Consider the following 22,065-nt stretch of genomic DNA (forward strand, 5'->3'; position numbering starts at 1 on the left):
CAAACCTACAAGACCTATAACTTGGGGGCTTCCTGTATATAATAAAACTGATGGAACAATGAACTTTTATTCCACAGATTTTATAAGAGTAGACCATGATCTAATTGACCCATATATTCATTCAAAGATGATAATAAATAATAATGATAATAACAACCTAGACACAATCACAATGTAAAGTATAAATTCAAAATATACAATTCAAAATATACAATTTTAACCCATTTTTAATCAAAAGGAGATATCATACAATGATATCAATTAGCATACAAGTCCACCAGTGTACAATGCATAAAGTTCATCCATTTGAGTCATATGGTCTGCAGTTGATGGTGGTTGGTGATGTAAGGGTTAATGTGAGTATTAGTTCTAGAGGGTTTGGTGATCTGTAAGTGAGAGTTCATGGGTGAAAGCAATTAGGGGTGGAGGTGTGCAGGAGATGGGTTGCAGCTGGGTGATTCTAAGTAGATTCTAAGTAGGGGTGTGCATAACACCCCAAAACCTTACCATTTTTGGATCTGTTTTTGGCTGACCCCTCGTTCTGTTTTCTGAGCCATTGCAGAAAAAGGGAGAGGTGTGCCATTTTCATTCTGGAAAGATTTGGCTCATTGGATACAATGGGGAAAGTTTAGAGGCTTGTTTGTCAGTCATTTTTAGGCCTATCAGAAGGAAACTTCACTCTCCCATAGGCCACATGTATGACTGCCAACTTTCAGAACGTTTCACCAATCCACTAATTTTGTAAAAGTTTATAGTAAAATAGTAATATAGTAAAAGCTTTTACTATAGTCACAAGAGGGTTCTGGGAATTGTAGATGCTGCTGGTTGTGTCCATTCTCAGCCAATCAGAGAATGGACACAACCAGTGATGATTGGCTGAGAAAGAAACTTGACAAATGATAAAAAAGTTCAACTCCCATCATGCACTCTGCCAAGAAGAAGAAGACTGGGAAACATTCAGCTTCATCTTCTAAAGAAAAGAAGAAAGGCTGTTTCTTCACTAACCAGCAATGTGCTTCTGTAGGTTATGTTGGACTGGTAGATCTGAACTGAAGAGAAAAAGTGACAACTTAAAATAGAATTTTACAAAACAGTGGCAGTGGGAAATGTTGGAAGAGAATCTATAAAGAAATGACAATAAAATTCAAAGATGTCTTTATGATTCATTGAGACTGCTATTGAAACAGTTCAAGTACACCTTCATGCCTCAAGCAGTTAATGTTTTGCTGGCTGTTAAATTTGTGTGGATCAGTCAAAATATGCGTTTCTGGATCATGCAGTTAAAGTTTACCTATGTGGTTCAGGCAAATATGCCTTCTTGGCTCACACACTGCACAATATACCTATGGAATTCAGTTAATGAAGAATAGCATTTTAAATGCAAGACAGCGGTAATTACCTCTCCACAAAAGTCAACATTGACACTGAAATTCAACACTGCCTGAGCTCTGCGAGTGCAGCATTTTTCTAAATGAAGCAGAGAGTGTTTGAGGACCGGGACATCCATTGGGATACCAAGTTGCTTGTTTATAAAGCTATTGCCCTCCCAACCCTGCTATACGCCTGCGAGATGTGGACAGTCTACAGACGTCACATGCAACTCCTGGAACGATTCCATCAGTGCTGCCTCCGGATAATCCTGCAAATCTCTTGGGAAGACAAGGGGACAAATGTCAGTGTGCTGGAAGAAGTAAAGACCACCAGCATTGAAGCGATGGTCCTCTGCCATCAACTCCGCTGGACTGGCCATGTTGTCCGGATGCCCGACCACCGTCTCCCAAAGCAGTTGCTCTATTCCGAACTCAAGAATGGAAAATGGAATGTTGGTGGGCACGAAAAGAGATTTAAAGACGGGCTCAGAGCCAACCTGAAAAGGAAAAGTGCAGCAACAGTGTCCTATACATTCCTCCTGAGATTGCCAGCCAGTCCTTTCTCTTGGAGTATAGTGGTCTCTGCATGCAACACAACCTGAGGGCAAATCAGCCCTGTTGAAATAAAATTCAATTGGCTATCTATTTACCTTTTAAACACTGGAAAAATACCACTTTGTTCTTTGCCTCATGCAGAAAAACATCTTGGCTGAGCCCTGACTTTAAAATGGACTTCTCAGTAAATGTTGATAAGGGGGAAAAAATAGTAATCGCAAACTCAGGGCAATCTATATGATAATGTTTCAGGTGTAAGGAATTTAAACTGATTTTCATCAGAAGCAACTTTCACTATAAACTCATAAGACAAGGTGGAGAGGTATGGTATGCAGACCATGCACAGCTTTCAACTGCTCTCTCTCTCTCTTTTGCAGCCCTCAAGGCCCTGAACCCACCAAAAGCATCTTCATCATAGTTTTTTCACTAATCCATGAGCTAGGATTTCTTAAGGTCTGAAAGAGCAGCGGATTATTTAATTTAACTCTGACCACCTCCCCAAACCTCATTGTCTCTAAAAACTATGAAAACACAAGGGTTATACAGAAAGTAAAGTTACAAGGCACGTAGCTCTTACGGGGAATTTTCTCAGGGGAAGTTGGTATCACTGCCATGTAGTGGGAAGCTAGCGAAAGCAAACGAGCAGTGCCAGTCATCAGTAGCTCATCAACTGGCATTGTAGTGAAGGTTGAGCATCAACTGGCATTGTAGTGAAGGTTGGAGAAGGCTGAGAGGAGATATGATAGCCATGTATAAATATGTGAGAGGAAGCCACAGGGAGGAGGGAGCAAGCTTGTTTTCTGCTTGGAGACTAGGACGCGGAACAATGGCTTCGAACTACAAGAGAGGAGATTCCATCTGAACATGAGGAAGAACTTCCTGACTGTAAGAGCCGTTCAGCAGTGGAACTCTCTGCCCTGGAGTGTGGTGGAGGCTCCTTCTTTGGAAGCTTTTAAACAGAAGCTGGATGGCCATCTGTCAGGGGTGATTTGAAGGCAATATTCCTGCTTCTTGGCAGGAGGTTGGACTGGATGGCCCATGAGGTCTCTTCCAACTCTTTGATTCTATGATTCTATGAAATGGAAAAGAAAGAAAAGAGAAAGAGCAGGTTTCTATAATATTCATTCCATTTCCCTCCAAGTGCAAAGTTTGCACTATAACATGCTACCTAAATGCTAAGGGCATGAATGTCACTGTGATTCGCCGTCATTTCAGTTTATGGAGAGGACGTCATGCCAAGACAGCATGTGACAAAATGGGTATGGAATATATTATGTGACCAAGAAGAAACTTCACAGAGCCATTCAAAATAAATGTTTTGGGATGCTGATGGTGGGAGTCTGTCCCCTTCACGACAATGCGCGTTCACACAACACTCATGCAAAGCAAGATTTTTTTCACTTCATTTGGTTGGGATTTTCAAGCCACCCTTTTCACAGCCCTAATCTTGCACACAATTCACTAAACTGAAGGAACACCTTGGTGGAAATCACTTTTCCAATGATTACGAGAGGAAAATCGAAGTGATGAACTATCTGAAAAAGGCAGAGGGAAACTTCTATGACATAGAGATAAAAAAAAACTCCCCCGGATCAAAAAATGTATTGAACTGAATTGTGATTATGTGGAAAAATAATGTAATACCTATGCTACAATCCACCTAAGTTTTATTAAAATACTAGCTGTCTCTGGCCATGCATTGCTGTGGCCCAGTTTGGAGAAGGCTGAGAGGAGATATGATAGCCATGTATAAATATGTGAGAGGAAGCCACAGGGAGGAGGGAGCAAGCTTGTTTTCTGCTTGGAGACTAGGACGCGGAACAATGGCTTCGAACTACAAGAGAGGAGATTCCATCTGAACATGAGGAAGAACTTCCTGACTGTAAGAGCCGTTCAGCAGTGGAACTCTCTGCCCTGGAGTGTGGTGGAGGCTCCTTCTTTGGAAGCTTTTAAACAGAAGCTGGATGGCCATCTGTCAGGGGTGATTTGAAGGCAATATTCCTGCTTCTTGGCAGGGGGTTGGACTGGATGGCCCATGAGGTCTCTTCCAACTCTTTGATTCTATGATTCTATGAAATGGAAAAGAAAGAAAAGAGAAAGAGCAGGTTTCTATAATATTTTTAATTTTACAATGCTTGTGGGTTTACAATATTTGTTGTTGTTCCATTGTTTGTGAAGATATAGAAATTGTTTGGTTTGCCAACTCTAGAACATGCAATATATAATTGTCCATGTGAGAAGCAATCAGTGTCTGGATCTAAACTGCACAATTATAAAGATTGGCCCTGAGCTTTGTTGATGCTGATAGCAAATGCTAATTGAACTGGAAACTGCAATCTCTTAAATTGAAATGGCATATCTGTTAGAATCATAGGAATGTGAGGAACGAGGACATCTTCAACCCAGAATATCAAGGCAGATAATCCAAAACGTCTGCTTTGTACTGGACTATATGTCAGTGTAGACTTAGGGCCTCTCCTCACAGTCATAAAACACAGAGCATCAAGGCAGATCATCCACAATGTCTGCTTTGAACTGGGTTATCTGAGTCCAGACTTCCATGTAACCCAGTTCAATGTGGATCATATATTCCTGTGTGGAAGGGGCCTAATGAAAGACACAGGGTGCCCAAAGAAGCCCCAATGAAGTAAATAATAAACATACAGTGGCATACCTGAGGATAAGGGTGGCACTGGAGAAGGAAAGGAGGGAGGAAGGCCCACCCTCTCAGATGAGACAATGATTGACAGAGAGGGGTTTTTTTAAAGGGGAGGGGGGCTTTGAAGTTAGGAAAACCCAACTTAGGAGATGCGATGCTCATTCCCGCGCAGTCAAATAAACACACAGAGCCCAAAAGGCGAGGCCTGCCTTACTTGCCAAAGAGGCCTGGGTGTGTGGTTGGGGTGCACTCCCTCTCCCTTGGGTACAAATTCAGACTGAGGTAGAGAAGCAGCATTGAGTGCGGAAGGGGAAGGTGTGCCCCCAAGGCCCACCCCTGTCGCACACCTCCATGCAATCCCTCCCCCTTCAGGGCAGAGCGAGCAGCGCCAAAGTGAAGAAGGACAACAATAAACTATACTCATAAAACGAACACTATTGTAAACAACACATAGCAATTCCAATGCAATATCACACAAAATAATTACATCAAAATGAAACTAAATCAAAATCTATGGAAATTAAATTTAGCAATGCATTCAGAAACATTGAAATAGAATTGTAAAATATGTAGTATAGCGTTTGCTGCTTTGACGTCCAGCAGATGGCGCTGTTTTTGAAAACAAATGTATTTTTACCTGTTGCAGGTGTGATATAATAGTAGGTATGTGAAAACATAAAAACATATGCATATTCAAATGCTATGTTGTGTCAAAATTTCAAAGCATTCGGTGAAGGATTTTGGGAGATGTTAGATTTTGAACAAACAAACATTTACATTTTTATTTATATCGATATTCATTCTTTGTATTTTTTTTAAATCTTGGAACCTTACTTTCTCGTACAGATGGGTTATGTTTTTAGGATGGGGTGCTATTGACTTTGGGATGTATTTTAGCATGAAATATGCCTTCTGTGCTACTGCAGCTGTACACCAAGTTTAAGAGCACCTTTACTCATCCACATTAGTACCTGATCCTGACACATCTGACTGGTGTGCACCAATTTGACAAAGTATGGATCCAATCCAACAAATATGAATGAAGGAGCTAATAATTTGCTACCCTTTCATGGTAAGCGAAAATAGTTAACTGGGGCAGCTACCCAATTGTGCCTAAAGACAGAACCTGGCAAAGATGGTATAATAACCAAATCCTTGTTGGAGCCGTGTTCATGTAACAAAGCCCAACTTCTTCAGAAAGCCCTACATTAATTGATAAACTTTGATGAAAGGATGTTCTGAATCATCCAATTTGCACAAAACTTAAAATATTTTAATTCACGTATTTAGAACACATTTCCAGCTCACAAAGCATTTGCAGATAACCCAATTTCTTTATGTATAGCAATCTCAAAAGGAAGATATGAGTTTGTTCCTTATTTTTGATCATATTTTGTAGCGGTAATGACTGTAACCCTAAATACATCTGTGGTTTTAATAGATGCAAAATGCCTTTTTAAAAAATAAAGTTTAACATATATAAAAAAAGGCAAATTGCAAGCAGTGCTTTAATTTCTCCAATCAAGATTATTCTCAAGTAGACTTGCTATTGGCTGAACAGACAACTGGATGGAAATGAATTGATAACCACCAGATTTTTTTTAAAGAACTCGATAGTGGAAATTCTCAGAATATTCACTCAATATATGAACATTACCAAAACGGCTATTAGTTTTGTGTGCAAATCCATTTTTAGTTATTTCCTTTGGCCAGTCTGGCTTTTTCGGTTTGTTTGGTGCCTGAAATGGCAAGGGTCCCAGCTATTATGGTCAACCCTCCTGTTTAAGGAGCTCCACTGGCTTCCATTCATTTTCCGGCCCCAATTTAAGGTGCAGGTGCTTACCTACAAAGCCCTAAACGGTTTGGGACCCGGCTACCTGCGTGACCGCATCTCTCTGTACGAACCCACATGGTCTCTTCGTTCATCTGGAGAGGCCCTGCTCATGATCCCACCTGCATCGCAAGTGCGATTGGTGGGGACGAGGGATAGAGCCTTCTCGGTGGTGGCCCCTTGACTCTGGAACTCGCTCCCTAAGGACATCAGGCAAGCCCCGTCGCTAGCAATCTTTAGGAGGAGCTTGAAAACGTGGTTGTTCCAGTGTGCCTTTCCAGAATAAGGAAACTCCTAGCATTATGTCCCAACACACTTTATCAGAGATCCAGGATATCTACATGCCCATTCCCCTCCAAACACCCCACCTTGTCATGCCCAGCACTTTTTAAATTTTAATTATTACATTTGGCCCAGCCATTGTTTTTAATTGCCTCATTAGATGTTGTTAATGTTATTGCTTTGGTTTTTGTTTGTTGAGTTATTGTGTTGTTGCTGCTGCTGTTTTTATTGTTGTATTTGGGCTCTGCCTCCTGTAATCCGCACGGAGTCCTTCGGGAGATAGTAACGGGGTACAAATAAAGGTTTATTTATTTATTTATTATTTATTCCCATCCATAACAGGACCACATGGCAGCCGATCTTCGCTCCCCCCCCCCCCCAATCAACACCACAGTTTAATCTATTTTATTAACCCCAGCAAACAAAAAGGAAACCCTCATTCTCTGAAAACTACTACCACCTTCTATATCCAAAATTCTTTGTATAGCACCCTTTCTTACTTGGTCGTTTGAAGCGCAGGAGACAGGAAGCCCACAACTTCTTATATAATTTGTCAGTTGTGTAATCCAGGAGGTCGGTGGTTGGGATTTTATCTGTTCTAGTAGGCACAATTTTGGGAGTCTATCAGGCTCCATTACATTGATTTTACACCAGTAATTGTACGCTCTAAGTTTAGACTGTGCATTGATTGTGTAGATTTCCAGTTCTGCTCTCACTGCCGCAGCAGAGGTCCTTTTATCTACTCCCAGTATGCTTCTCAAGTGCTGGGATTGTGCTTGTTCTGTTACTGAGATGGAACTTAAACCCCATACTTCTGCTGCATATAAAAGCATAGGTGTAACCTTAGCTTGATACACTTTAATTATTGGGATTAGGGTACCTGGGTAGCTATGTGTTTTTAGCTTAAGTATTAGATTCAGGCTAGCCTTTGCCCTGAGGACACTCCTTTGGTGATGAGAAATCCAAGAACCAGTCTCAGAGAAGGTTACTCGAGACAATGGTTAGATACGAGAGATTTAACAGCATCCCTTATAATGAACGGAGTTGTATCTGCGGGGCACCTGAAATTGAGGATATAGCACACATATTGTTTGATTGCAAATTGTATCAAAAGGTGAGAGACTTCCACCTTGGTCCATATATCAAACGGACAATGTATTGGGATTCTCACATCAGAACAACATATTTTATGTGTGGCCAAGACCCAAAAATAACATATAAAACAGCTCTGTACTTAAGCAAAACAATACGTCTGAGAACCACATATGTAGGGCTGATTGGAGTAAATTGTAGGGGTGATAATGAAATATGATGTATATACTCAGCTTGATCAGTTTATCAGTTTTGTCATGTCTTATATGTATTTACTGTATTATTATAAGTGTCTTATTTTAACTTTCTACGTGGAGTGTGATCAGGTCTTGTCAGGCCTTGTTGTTCTGTTTCTTATTGTGATATGGCTTAAGGGCTAATCAATAAAATTACTACTACTACTAACACCTAGTTATCTCTCCTCTAGAGCAGAAAGTCGAAACAGCTCTAAGGAAGCATTAAACCGAAAGGAGAAAGGAAATTGAAGCATGCCAAGAAAAAAGAGGGTTTTAAAAAGGAAGCCCGGGGAGGATAGCTTCAGTAGTCATCGCTCTTCCTTACCTGGAAATGGAAAACCTACTTAAAATGCCTTGGAAAGAGTGTGTGGCGTAATGAAGGCCCGGGAGAGAAAGCGTGCACATGTGCTGTCTGCAGCACTTCTCCTCTAGAGTAGAAACAGCTTTAAGAAGTCTCCTTGAAATGCCTTGGAAAGAGTGTGTGACATAATGCAGGCCCGGGAGAGAAAGCTCATGCTCCTGCCTGCGGCACCTCTCCCCTAGAGTAGAAACAGCTTTAACAAAGCATTAAACCTAGTCTCCTCTACAGACAGAAGGGAAAGGATTGCAGAAAGAGTGGTATCTTAACTCTGATGCTTTTAATCCAGGTCTTAATGAAGGATATGAAGACAAACAAGGCCTAAAATGATGGGAAGGGGAGCCTGGGGAGCCATCCCACCATAATGGGCCAGATAGAAAATGAATATTTCAGCTTCCAAGATCAAAAACAGATATCTGTTTCCCCAAATTTGCGAGGCTTCCAAAAAATGGATCGGGACCCCCACCAAAATCTGGGACACCAAAACAGATCATGGTTTATTTGGACAGCACAAGCCTAATGGCTATTATGCTGTTCTAAAATGTAACACGTGAACATTTTTGTAGTTAGTGTTTGATAGCATTCAAAAGCTGGCATGCAACAGCTGGTAAAATCTGACACTAAATGGCATATAGTATATGACAGCTGATATGCAATAGCAATCAATATTTCAGAGATTATTTGTTTATTTGTTTATTCATTTAAATTTATGCCCTGCCCTTCCACAGTGAGGATCCCAAGACAGCTAACATGAAAAACATGCAAATACACCATCAAAGCAATTTTTTAAGTAAGTAAATCAATGACATTAATATTCAAAACCAATATTAAAAAACAACAACATCAGGTTAAAAATTGGAGAGAGAATTTTAAAGCAGTTGGTAATAGCAACCACGCAATGGCTACAATTAGCAGTAGAAATTTGCTTTGTCAGAATAAAGGACTTTCTGAACAAAATGGCTAGATAATGGTGTCTCTTGAAGGGTAGTTCCAAAGAACTGGCATTTCCACTGATGTTGAGTAATGTTTAGAAGACAAATATTTTTAAGGTATTTTTAGCACATAAAGAAGAATATTTCTCAAAATATGTAAAATATAGGCAGATTTTTTTTATAAGAGATGCTCCTCCTGGATTCAGGATTTCCATCAACCTACACCAGAAGTGGGAAACACATTACAAATCACATCAACTCTAGTTAACATTACCTATGACGAGGAACAGTTCCTCGCTGATTTCATTCCCAAAGGAAGCAAGAAGTAACTTTATTAATTTTCTTCCTGCTCTGAAAAAGTTTTTGCACACAATGTATTTTTCAAAGGATATTCAAAGTATTCAAAAACATTGACTACCGTATAGATATATTTATGTCAAAAGAATGCTGTTTCACACAGAAAATGAATTTTTCTTCACTGCTTTCTGAACACAAAAACCATGTACAGGGTGAGGCAGCATAACTTCCTTTTTTCAAAACTTAATGAAACCCATTGTATGAATCAGAATTATTTTTTTTATAATGTAGGCACATACCTAAATTTTTGTTTTACATAGTTTTGACGATCAAATTAGGTAGGTGACGTCCCCCATTCTCCATACACTGAGTAAACTGATTTCTGGCATTTGTCATGACTCTTACCAGCATAGCAGGCGTTATACTGGATGTTGGTCTTCAAATCTTGTAGGGTCCTTGAATGGTTCACATAAACATGGGATTTCAAAAAACCCCATAGAAAAAAATCACAAGGGGCCAAATCTGGAGAGTGGCCGGCCACTCTAAATCTGCTCGAAAAGTAGGCTTCAACGGCAAAAGCACACTCCTCACTGTTCCAAAGCATGATGGAGACTGAACTGTGTCAGGATAAAACTGTATACTCCCGCCTCTCGAATGAGACCACTAGTGCTCTGCTACGTCTTCAACCGACTGAATGGCGCACATTTTTAAAAAAGGAAGTTATGCTGCCTCACCCTGCAGCTCGTCAGTCCAAGATTCTCCTTCATCAGAGCTTCCTGGAACTGACGAAACATATTTTTCAACCACTTTTGAATGTTTTCAAATATTCTTCCAATCCTTCTTGGGGGTTTCTGTACAACAACACAGAAAAAGCTGCATGGTGGGGTATGTGAATCATTAGAATTTATCAAAGGCACAATCATATTGGGTCCACAGATGGAAAAGTTCTAGAAAATCGCCACAAATTTTGTTAGACCTTTATTAGGATTATGATCTAAGTTTAGCCACTCTGAATCCTTCGGCGAGGGAGAGAGGGCGGGATATACAACAAAGTAAATAAATATATAACAGATTTATTGCTGATTAAATTATTACAAAACAGTGAGCAAGCTTTCATAATCTTCACAAAGATTTCTCAAGGCACATGTTAAACAAGATATAGGATCAGTGGGGGAGAGAGAGAAAAAACTAGACATCTTGAAGTCCAGATGTCTACCGTGTTTAAGCTTGCATAGTATAGTGATTTGAGGATTCAACTATAACTCTGGTGACCAGGCTTTGAACTTACACTTTTCCACTGAAATCCATTTGGTGACCTTGAGCAAGTCACACTCTCCTAGTCTCAGAGGAAGGTGAGGTCAAAACCTCTCTGATCTTGCTAAGAAAACCCCATGACAGGTTCGCCTTAGGGTCACCATAGGTCAGTATCAACAGGAAAGCACACAACAATGACAATTGGAGATATTCTAGTAAGTTCGGGCATTTATAGCTATTATTATTATTATTATTATTATTATTATTATTATTATTATTAAACTTTATTTATACCCCATTACTATCTCCCCAAGGGACTTGGTGCGGGTTACATGAGGCCGAGCCCACAATACATCAATAACAAGCAATAACAACAACAGTAAAACAGATTAAATAAAACTCATAACAAAAAAGCAATATACAATGACAATAATACAACACACAATTAAAATCTATGGGCCAAATGTAATTAAAGTTAAAAATAATGCTAGGTATGAATAAGGTAGAAGAGATGGGGCGTTAGTGAGAGCGTACAACAATCCTAAATCAATGTAAAGTGCATTTGGAGGGCACAATGCTGAGAATTCATTATTCTGGGAAGGCACACTGGAACAACCATGTTTTCAAACTCCTCCTGAAGACTGCCAGAGTTGGGGCATGCCTGATGTCCTTGGGAAGTGAATTCCAGATTCGAGGAGCCACCACTGAGAAGGCAAAGGCCCTCCCGGCCACCGCCGACACCTCAGCTTCAAGTGTAAGTGATGAGCCTGGAACCCCAGTTAAAACTCGTGCGCCAACTGCGCCCGTACCTTGGGAAGTCTGACTTGGCCACAGTAGTCCACGCTCTGGTTACATCCCGTTTAGACTACTGCAACGCTCTCTATGTGGGGTTGCCTTTGAAGATGGCTCGGAAGCTCCAATTAGTCCAACGGTCGGCAGCCATGATACTAACTGGAGCGGAGCGCAGGGAGCACACAACTCCTCTGCTGCACCAGCTCCACTGGCTGCCGATTTGCTACCGGGCTCAATTCAAAGTGCTGGCGTTGGCCTTTAAAGCCCTAAATGGTTCTGGCCCAACCTACCTATCCGAACGTATCTCGGCCTATCAGCCCACCAGGACCCTAAGATCTTCTGGGGAGGCCTTGCTCTCTATCCAGCCTGCTTCACAGGTGCGGCTGGCGGGGACGAGAGACAGGGCCTTTTCTGTGGTGGCCCCTCAGCTCTGGAATGCCCTTCCCATGGAGGTAAGATCAGCCTCCTCGCTGATGGTATTCCGAAGAAGACTAAAAACTTGGATGTTCAAGCAGGCATTTGGTTAATTCGGTGCAATGAATGTGTTGATTACGGATTGGTAATATGGATGATAAAATTGGACCAGGATTTTAGTTAGGAGATGTATTGGATTGTGATTTACGTGTAATATTGTGTATTATGTTTTTATGGTTTTAATTGTATACTGTGCACTGTATATTTTGTTGTAAACCGCGTTGAGTTGCCAGTTAGGCTGAGAAACGGCGGTATACAAGGACAGCAAATAAATAAATAAATAAATAAATGAGTCCAGGAGGACACCCAGACTGCGGACCTGCAATTTCAAGGGGAATGCAACCCCATCCAGCACAGGTTGCCACCCTATACCCCGATCCAGTTTACGATCAACCAGAAGGACCTCTGTCTTGTCGGGATTGATCCTCAGCTTGTTCCTCCTCATCCAGACAGCCACAGCAGCCAGGCACTCGTCCAGCACCCAAGGGGCTTCCTTGGAGTTAGGTGGAAAAGAGTAGTAGAGTGTCATCTGCATAGAGATGGCACCAAACTCCAAAACTCTGGATGACCTCTCCCAGCGGTTTCATGTAGATGTTGAAAAGCATGGGAGACAGAATGGAACCTTGCGGGACCCCACAGGTCAAAGGCCAAGGGTCCGAGCAGGTGTCTCCCAGCTTCACCATCTGGGAGCGACCCTCCAGGAAGGACCAGAGCCACGCCAAGACCGTACCTCCGAGGCCCATCCCAGATAGACGTCCCAGAAGGATACCATGATCAATGGTATCGAAAGCCGCTAGTGTCAAAGGTGGATGTCCAATTTTTTGTTTTGGTTTGGTGTGTTGGTATGTGTGTGGGTGTTTTATATAAAAATACCAAATTTGATAATTGGTTGGAATTTTGCTTATTATCATCCCAGCTCTACTTCATCTCTTCAAAAAGACAGGGGTTTCTCCCCAATACTTTCTAGTGTGGAAATACCCACCCACTAGTAGCCCAGTTTTCAGTTTATATTCCCATCCTTTGAAGGCATCTCATTCGCAGTGACTCATTACTGTTTATGTTCAGTTTTTGCACTCTGTACAAATGAGCCTTTCTATTTTGACTAACACGCATGCTAATCAAATTATGCTAGTTCAAATAATAAAGTTTCCAAATATACAGTATTCTTGTCTTTTATATTAAATTAATGCATCAGATTAGTTACTTTCTGACTGTAGCTTAAGTAGAATACTGTTTGATCACTAATAAAACACGATAACTATTCCGCTCCTGAGATTAGCCCAAGAAACCACTGGCTGCTTGGGGGTGAGTTATTTTGTTGAAATAGTCCTCATGGGATTAAAAGTGATTATATCCTCTGGGAAATCATAGTGCTTTCTAAATCCATTTTGAGTTTTCTTCAGAAGAACTTGTAAGAGAACAAGAAGTGGAGTATATAGAATGATTTCCCATGGTCTTTGAGAAGCAATTCATCTAATTGTGTTACATTTACATAACTCCAGTGCCTTTTTTCTCAGATGCCTTCCCCCCCGCACCCCATCCATCTGTCATATTTTATTCTTCAGAACAGAAATCAAAACATGCCTCAGAAAGTTTAATGATTAAAAATTATGAACTGCACTTTTGCACACAATAGACACAGTTATTATAAGGGCACATCAAGGACTCCAGGGTGAACCAAGAACTATGCAGTCCATGTCTAAGATGCAGTCGAATAAACTACACACTGACCCCAGACTCTCTAGATCCCAAAAATCCTTAGACAGGAATCAGGGCAACATTATGTCACAGTAGTGTCTGTGATTGCAAGATGGCATAAAGCCTCTGGTATCTGGCCTTGAGCTTTTATTTTCTGGTCCCAATTCAAGGTTCAGGTTATCACCTATAAAGCCCTAAACAGTTTGGGACCCGCTGAAATACAACACTGCCTGAGCTCTGCGAGTGCAGCATTTTCCCGAATGAAGCAGAGAGTGTTTGAGGACCGGGACATCCGTAGGGATACCAAGATGCTTGTCTATAAAGCTATTGTCCTCCCAACCCTGCTATATGCCTGCGAAACGTGGACTGTCTACAGACGTCACATGCAACTCCTGGAACGATTCCATCAGTGCTGCCTCCGGAAAATCCTGCAAATCTCTTGGGAAGACAAGCGGACAAACGTCAGCGTGCTGGAAGAAGCAAAGACCACCAGCATTGAAGCGATGGTCCTCTGCCATCAACTCCGCTGGGCCGGCCACGTTGTCCGGATGCCTGACCACCGTCTCCCAAAGCAGTTGCTCTACTCTGAACTTAAGAATGGAAAACGGAATGTTGGTGGACAGGAAAAGAGATTTAAAGATGGCCTCAAAGCCAACCTTAAAATCTCTGGTATAGACACCGAGAACTGGGAAGCCCTGGCCCTTGAGCACTCCAACTGGAGGTCAGCTGTGACCAGCAGTGCTGCAGAATTCAAGGAGGCACGAATGGAGGGTGAAAGAGAGAAATGTGCCAGGAGGAAGGCGCGTCAAGCCAATCCCGACCGGGACCGCCTTCTACCTGGAAACCAATGCCTTCACTGTGGGAGAAGATGTGGATCAAGAATAGGGCTCCACAGCCACCTACGAATCCACAAGGAAACCCATAATGGAAGACCATCTTACTTGTCCAATGAGGGATCGCCTAAGTAAGTAACCTTCGTGACCACATCTCCCTCCACAAACCAGCACGTTCCCTGTGATCCTCGGGGGAAGCCCTCCTTTTACGTCTTCCTCTATCACAGGCACGACTTGTGGGAATGAGGGAGAGAGCCTGCTCCGCTATGGCTCCCGGCTATGGAACTCACTACCTGGTGAGATTAGGCAAGCCCCCACCCTAGCAGCCTTTAAGAAAGATTGAAAGGCTTGGCTTTTCCAATGTGCCTTTGGAGAGTGACCATATATTCCAGTCCTGTTGTTTCACCTACACTGTTTCCCTCATATTGCACTTTCCCCCATCTTATTGAAAGTCTAATTCCACTGTTTAGTCCCCTATGAGCTCCTCCCCCACAAACGTACCTTTTCATTGCTATCTCATCCAGTGTTTTATCATTTTATGTTGTGCATTTGGCCTGCCCACTGTGTTTTATTTTCCATTATGCTATTTTGTACTGTTTATTTTATTTGATTGGTTTGTTTATTTTATTGTGATGTTATTTTGTTGTTTATATTTTATGTTGCTGTAATGTATCTTTGGGCTTGGCCTCATGTAAGCCATTTCGAGTCCCCTTTGGGGAGATGGTGGCGGGGTATAAATAAAGATTATTATTATTATTATTATTATTATTATTATTTTACTAGGGACCTCATCACATGCATGAGGTACAGCACTGTGATTCGCCAGCCTCCATAGTGAATTGGGGTGGCAACAGTGTAATCTTGGCAACCCAGCTGGCAACTGACACTTCCCTATCACATGTGGGGAAGCATCGCAGCATAGTTTAATCCCACTGTAGTCCTGTTTTTCCTAATGGAACATGGGGAGGCTACCATGTTGGCTGCAAAGTATCCTACCATGCTGCTGCCCCAGTTCACACATGGAGTCCTGATAAACGTCAGCATATTTATTTATTTATTTAGGGTATTTTTACCTCGCCCTTCTCAACCCCCTAGGGGGGACTCAGGGCAGCTTCCAGCCGGCACATATTTGATGCCTACAATTAAACACAATAAAATACACAACAAACAGTAATTATAAATAATTAAAACATTAACTTAATACAATAACATCTACTAGAAAAGAAGCCAGCCTGGTGGCCATCATTTCACCAAGTTCTGTAATCAGTAAGTCCATTCAGCTTATCATAATCCGTTTCCAAAGCTCTTGTCGACATTGTCCTTGTTAGTCTGCCAGATTACCCAAAGGCCTGGTCCCATATCCATGTTTTTAATTTCCTTCTAAAAGAGAGGAGGGACGATGATGATCTAAATTCTCCGGGAAGTGAATTCCACAGGCGGGGGGCCACCACCGAGAAGGCCCTGTCCCTCATCCCTGCCAGTCTTGTTTGTGACAAGGGTGGGGCCGAGAGAAGGTCCTCTCCCGAAGATCTTAAATTCCTAGGCGGGACGTAGAAGGAGATATGTTCAGACAGGTACGCTGGGCCGGAGCCGTATAGGGTTTTATAGGTCAAGACCAGCACTTTAAATTGTGCTCGGAACTGGATCGGCAGCCAGTGGAGCTGACATAGCAGGGGGTGGTATGCTCCCTGCATGACGCTCCGGTGAGTAGTCTAGCTGCCACCTGTTGGACTAGTTGAAGTTTCCGAACAGTCTTCAAAGGCAACCCCACGTAGAGTGTGTTGCAGTAATCTATTTGGGATGTAACAAGCCTATGTTGTCTGTTGGGCAACGTGGGACTCCGTGAGTAAACCAGGACAAAACCACCCTAGAACGCTTATTTTTTCATGTGCAAATTGTAAGTCTTAGAGCTTTACTTTAAGGAAATAATAGTTTTTACTCTAAAGAGAGTGAGTGATTTAAAAAACTTTAAAAAGAATAAACAGAAGAAATACTATTTACTCTAAACAGAATGTCGGGATGCTTGACTGCAAAATAGTAAGATTGCAGGTGACCATCGAGTTCTGCACACGGAGACACCTACACCAAAACAAAGGAATTAAGGAGGAAATAAGATGATAAGAAGCCCAAGTGCTGACAAGGTGATGAGTGGGACCTACAAATAGATACCAATTAGCTGATAAAGAGCATTAAGTTCCTCTGTCTTAAGAGATAGGTGTTGGGAATGATGTTTATTTTAAGCCCTCCATCCTATGGAATTCTTGGGCTTGTATTTTGGTAATATTTTTAGAATTGTTTTCTAGAGAGATTTAGGCTACTCTCCTGAAATAAAGTTCCCAAGCAGAGAATTCACATACCTCACCAGGCTGCAATTGCCAGTAAAGTCATGAAAATGAAAGTTGTATCATCAGATTGGTATAATTGTATAATACAGATGCATTTTGGTCTAAATCAGTGTTTCTCAACCTGGGGGTCGGGACCCCTCGGGAGGTCACAAGGGGGTATCAGAGGGGTCGCCAAAGACCATCACAAAACACAGCATTTTCTGTTGGTTGTTGGGGTTCTGTGTGGGAAGCTGAGCCCAATTCTATCATTGGTTGGATTTAGAATGTTCTTTAATTGTCGGTGGACTATAAATCCCAGCAACTACAACTCCCAAATGTCAAGGTCGATTTTCCCCAATCTCCACCAGTGTTTACATTTGGGCATATTGAGTATTAATGCCATGTTTGGTCCAGATCCATCATTGCTTGAGTCCACAGTGCTCTCTGGATGTAGGTGAACTACAACTCCAAAACTCAAGGTCAATAACACCAAACCCTTCCAGTATTTTCTGTTGGTTATGGGAGTTCTCTGTGCTAAATTTGGTTCAATTCCATCGTCGGTAGAGCTCAGAATGCTCTTTTGGTTGAAGGTTAACTATAAATCCCAGCAACTACGACTCCCAAATGACAAAATCAGTCTCCCCCCAACTCCACCAAATTTGAGTGTATTGAGCATTTGTGCCAAATTTGGCCCTGCATATTGGATATTTAAATTATGATTCATAACAGTAGCAAACTTGCAGTTGTGAAGGAGCAATGAACATAATGTTATTGTTGGGGGTCACCACAACATGAGGAACTGTATTAAGGGGTCGCAGCATTGGGAAGATTGAGAAATACTGGTCTAAATCAACAATGGTTAATTCGTGCAATCCAGCAAGACACACTGCTTTCGAACATTTATTGGTGTTTGCAAAAAGTTCCCTTGCATGGCCCCAAGAAAATGAGCGGAGCTTAGACAAGAAGCAGTGCTCAATGGGTTGCATGCTATGTCTATCTTATCACAATCTGCTGTGAGCTTAACTGCCTTTGATCTTATCTAATAATAGATAAATGGCTAAAATAATCACCATTTAAATATATTAGGTTGTTTGACATAGGTACTACACACAAGGAAAATCAATAATGATTATACAATCAGGAGATACAATGTAAACTGCATACCACAAATGCCTTTGCAGGGTTAGATAACATCACAGATCTCCTAATGAAAGTCAATAGCTATTTGTTTTCAGGAGCAGCACTTGAACTTTGGGGGTTATTCGTTTTCACAATAACTAATCCAACTGTGGGTGCAAGGTTTTAAAACAAATGAATATCAAAGAAAGAATGACAAGTAGACTCAACAAACTAGTGTGTGGGAAAGGGCTTCGGTATTCCTTTGAAAAGCAAAAAGGTAGATCGGTTTTCACCAGAAAAAGTGGTACCAGGCATACTAGTTTGATTTGTTTTATTCTCTTAAAAAGATATGGGACACAACCAACCCATTCATCATGCACTGGACTGATATATTTAAATTATAAGTGTTAATGGGATCTTTGTGTGAATATTTACCATTTAGACACTAGCACAAATACACCACAAATATTGTCAACTATTACATTAGGCAACACTGGAAGACACTAATTCCTCAGTATCATATAGCCCCAATCATATCCAATATCCAGATAGGTCGAGCCCTATCATTTGAGAAAATGAAGCAGCTGCCTCAAGTCACTGATTTTGACCGACACAAAAGGACAGCAAATTGTGAGTTATTTGTTATTATTATTTGTTTCTGTTTACAGGGAGAGGCTTCAAGTATAAAAAAACTCTGCAAAGCTTCATGTACATTGACACTACACATTTTAGCCAGATTGGATGGAGGAGTGATCATTTTAGAATGAACATACCTCTAAGGACCTTATCATGCACATCTCAGAAAACATATTTTAAAGCAGGCAATATAGGGAGTTGCAGTGGCGCAATGGGATATACCCTTGTGCTGGCTGAATTGCTGACCTGAAGATCTGAAGGTCAGTGGTTTGAAGCTGCAAGACGAGGTGAGCTCCTGTCTGCCAGCAACCTTTTCTCATGCAGGGACATGAGAGAAGCCTCCTGCAGGATGGTAACACATTCGGACAACATCTCTGTAGACAGCTGATTCTCTCACACCAAAAATTACTTGAAGTATGTTCTCAATTCACTTCCAACATGACTTTAAAAAAGTAGCCCCCGGTGGCGCAGTGGGTTAAACCACTGAGCTGCTAAACTTGTTGATTGAAAAGTCGCAGGTTCGAATCTGGGGAGCGGTGTAAGCTTCTGCTGTCAGCCACAGCTTCTGCCAACCTAGAAGTTCGAAAACATGAAAATGTGAGTAGATCAATAGGTACTGCTCCTGCAGGAAGGTAACAGCATTCCATGCAGTCATGCTGGCCACATGACCTTGGAGGTGTCTATGGACAACACTGGCTCTTTGGCGTAGTTATTTCTAATTACTTTAAACAGTATGTGTGAAAAAGATCTTGGAGTCCTCGTGGACAATAAGTTAAACATGAGCCAGTATAGTGTCTAGATCCAGGAAAGCCATGCTACCCCTCTATTCTGCCTTGGTCAGACCATACCTGGAATACTGTGTCTAATTCTGGGCACCACAATGGAAGGGAGAAGTCGACAAGCTGGAATGAATCCAGAGGATGGTGACCAAAATGATCAAGACTCTGGAAAACAAGCCCTATGAGGAGCGGCTTAAAGAGTTGGGCATGTTTAGCCTGAAGAAGAGAAGGCTGAGAGGAGACATGATGGACATGTATAAAGATGTGAGGGGAAGTCATAGGGAAGAGGGAGCAAGCTTGTTTTCTGCTGCCCTGGAGACTAGGATGCTCTTCGGCTTAGAAATGGAGATGAGCGCCACACCCCAGAGTCTCGGACATGACTGGACTTAATGTCAGAGGAAAACCTTTACCTTTACTTATACATAATTTAAGCTAGATGAGGACTGGATATATACTGACCCCATCTCATATGCTTTTCCCCTTTCCACACTTAATAAAATAATGCATGCCAGACCTATCAAACAGCTGAAAGATTACTCTTTCAGTCTGTGCCATGTTCCACAACATTATTATTTTCCTTTCCTTTTTTTTTTTTGGCAGATCTTGCACAGCCATGCATGTTCATGACTTCTGTCCCAATGGAGAAACAGAAAAACATATTTTGTTCCTACAAAGCTGCACAATTCCATTTTTTAAAAAAGGAAACAGTCATGGAGAAGTGGATAATTGGATAGTTTTACTCATCGTCTTTCTCTGACTACAACTGGAAGTCTACCACCAGCAGTTTTGACAAAGGCCAATTGAGAGGGATGAAAAGACCACTCCCAAAACATTCCCCAAAAGACAAATCTCTGGCAAGGATGAGCTGCAAATGGGGTTTACCCATCATACAGAAAAATATACATGAGAAATGAAAGATGAATGAAGTTGAGTGCTTCCCATTTTACAAAAAGTATTTGTGGCAGAATTTTTGCCTGTTAATGTCTAAAGTATCCAGTGAAATTGACCCTGCATCGTGTGATAGGACCTGTATGCACCAATCAGGGGTGGCTCAACCCATTACGCAAAGTAAGCATTCGCAGTAAAGTTGATTTTGTCTAGGGGTGCTCTTGAGGCGCTGTTGGGGGAAAATAGACCTTGACATATGCGAGTTGTAGTTACTGGGATGTATAGTTCACCTAAAATCAAAGAGCATTCTGAACTCCACCAATGATGGAATTGAACCAAATATGGCACACAGAACTCCCACGACAAACAGAAAATATATATCAATGATGGGGGGGGGGGGGTGCGCCAAAATACTGTTTGCTTAGCTTACCATTGAAAATTACCTAGGGCCGCAGACAAAGAGCTTCAGAGATGGGGTATAAGTGTGTGGGATAAGGTCCTAGAAGATATCAGGCATAAGCATACAGAAAGCATATTATGATTTTTTAAAAAGTTTGTGATTATACTCATTCCTGTTTCCTCTCTAAATTAAGGGTTCCTGAAAGCATGAAACCCATACTTTGAATGCCTTTTATCTCGTAGTCTTTCCAACACCGCTGTCAAATTTACTGTTTACATTTTTCTTTGTAATCACACCATTACGCACTTCATCACTTTCCCCACCCACAATCATCCAACCTAATGGTTTTAAAGGGGAAGGAAATTACTTGTCTTTGCTGCCAGCACTTGACACTTTTATGGGTCATTTGTAATGAAGCCATTCTTTGGTTTTAATGGAGACCTTGATTTGGATCGGTGTGAATAATTGTCAAAAGGTGATTAATTAAATAATCATCGCCACCACCAGCACCCCGTAAAAATGGATCAACATATTACATTACACTCATCCAAAAGTTAGTTTATTTCTGCACTCGACTTCCAATTCTATGCATTTAAACAAGCCTTAAGCTCCGCTGTATAATTTACTACACATTAATTATACATCTCCCGTGGCTAAAGAAAGTGTTTTACACCTTTTCCCCAAAACCTCTGTAAAGCATGCTTGCATAGTGTTTAATAAAAATAAGGCAAGTACTTGTGGAAAAAAAAATATCCCATGCTCGTAATAATATACTTGACCATTAAGCTGAGTAATTTGAAAATTAAATAAGATTCCCTTTGACTTAATTTCGAGTACTGTCAGCGTGCTTTAGCAATGTGATACTTTAGCTGCTGGAGAAATTGGTTGAAAACAATTCCTAAATGTTTAGTCATGTGCCGTATAAGACCCAGAAGAAGGATAGTTAAGGGGTTAGTCAGACACAAGAGAAATTAATACTCACTACAAAATTGTCAAATGGTGTTCTTGAATTCAGAAGGTATAGAACAATTCTTTAAATTTTTCCGCATGAAAATCAACACACATAAATATACAGAAAAAATCTAATATATAATTATTTCTGTTTCATTGCTTTAAAATGATTATAAAAGATTTAAATCCCAAATAAATACTATAGAATTTACCTGTAAAAGCAATATTCCCACTCTCCCTTCCTGAAGGAAAATATTTGGCTTTGAGATGAAAGCTCACACACATAAAAGGAAGCCACTCAACCC

This window comes from Anolis sagrei, chromosome 4, assembly GCF_037176765.1.
Source record: "Anolis sagrei isolate rAnoSag1 chromosome 4, rAnoSag1.mat, whole genome shotgun sequence".
NCBI classification, from domain to species: Eukaryota; Metazoa; Chordata; class Lepidosauria; order Squamata; family Dactyloidae; genus Anolis; species Anolis sagrei.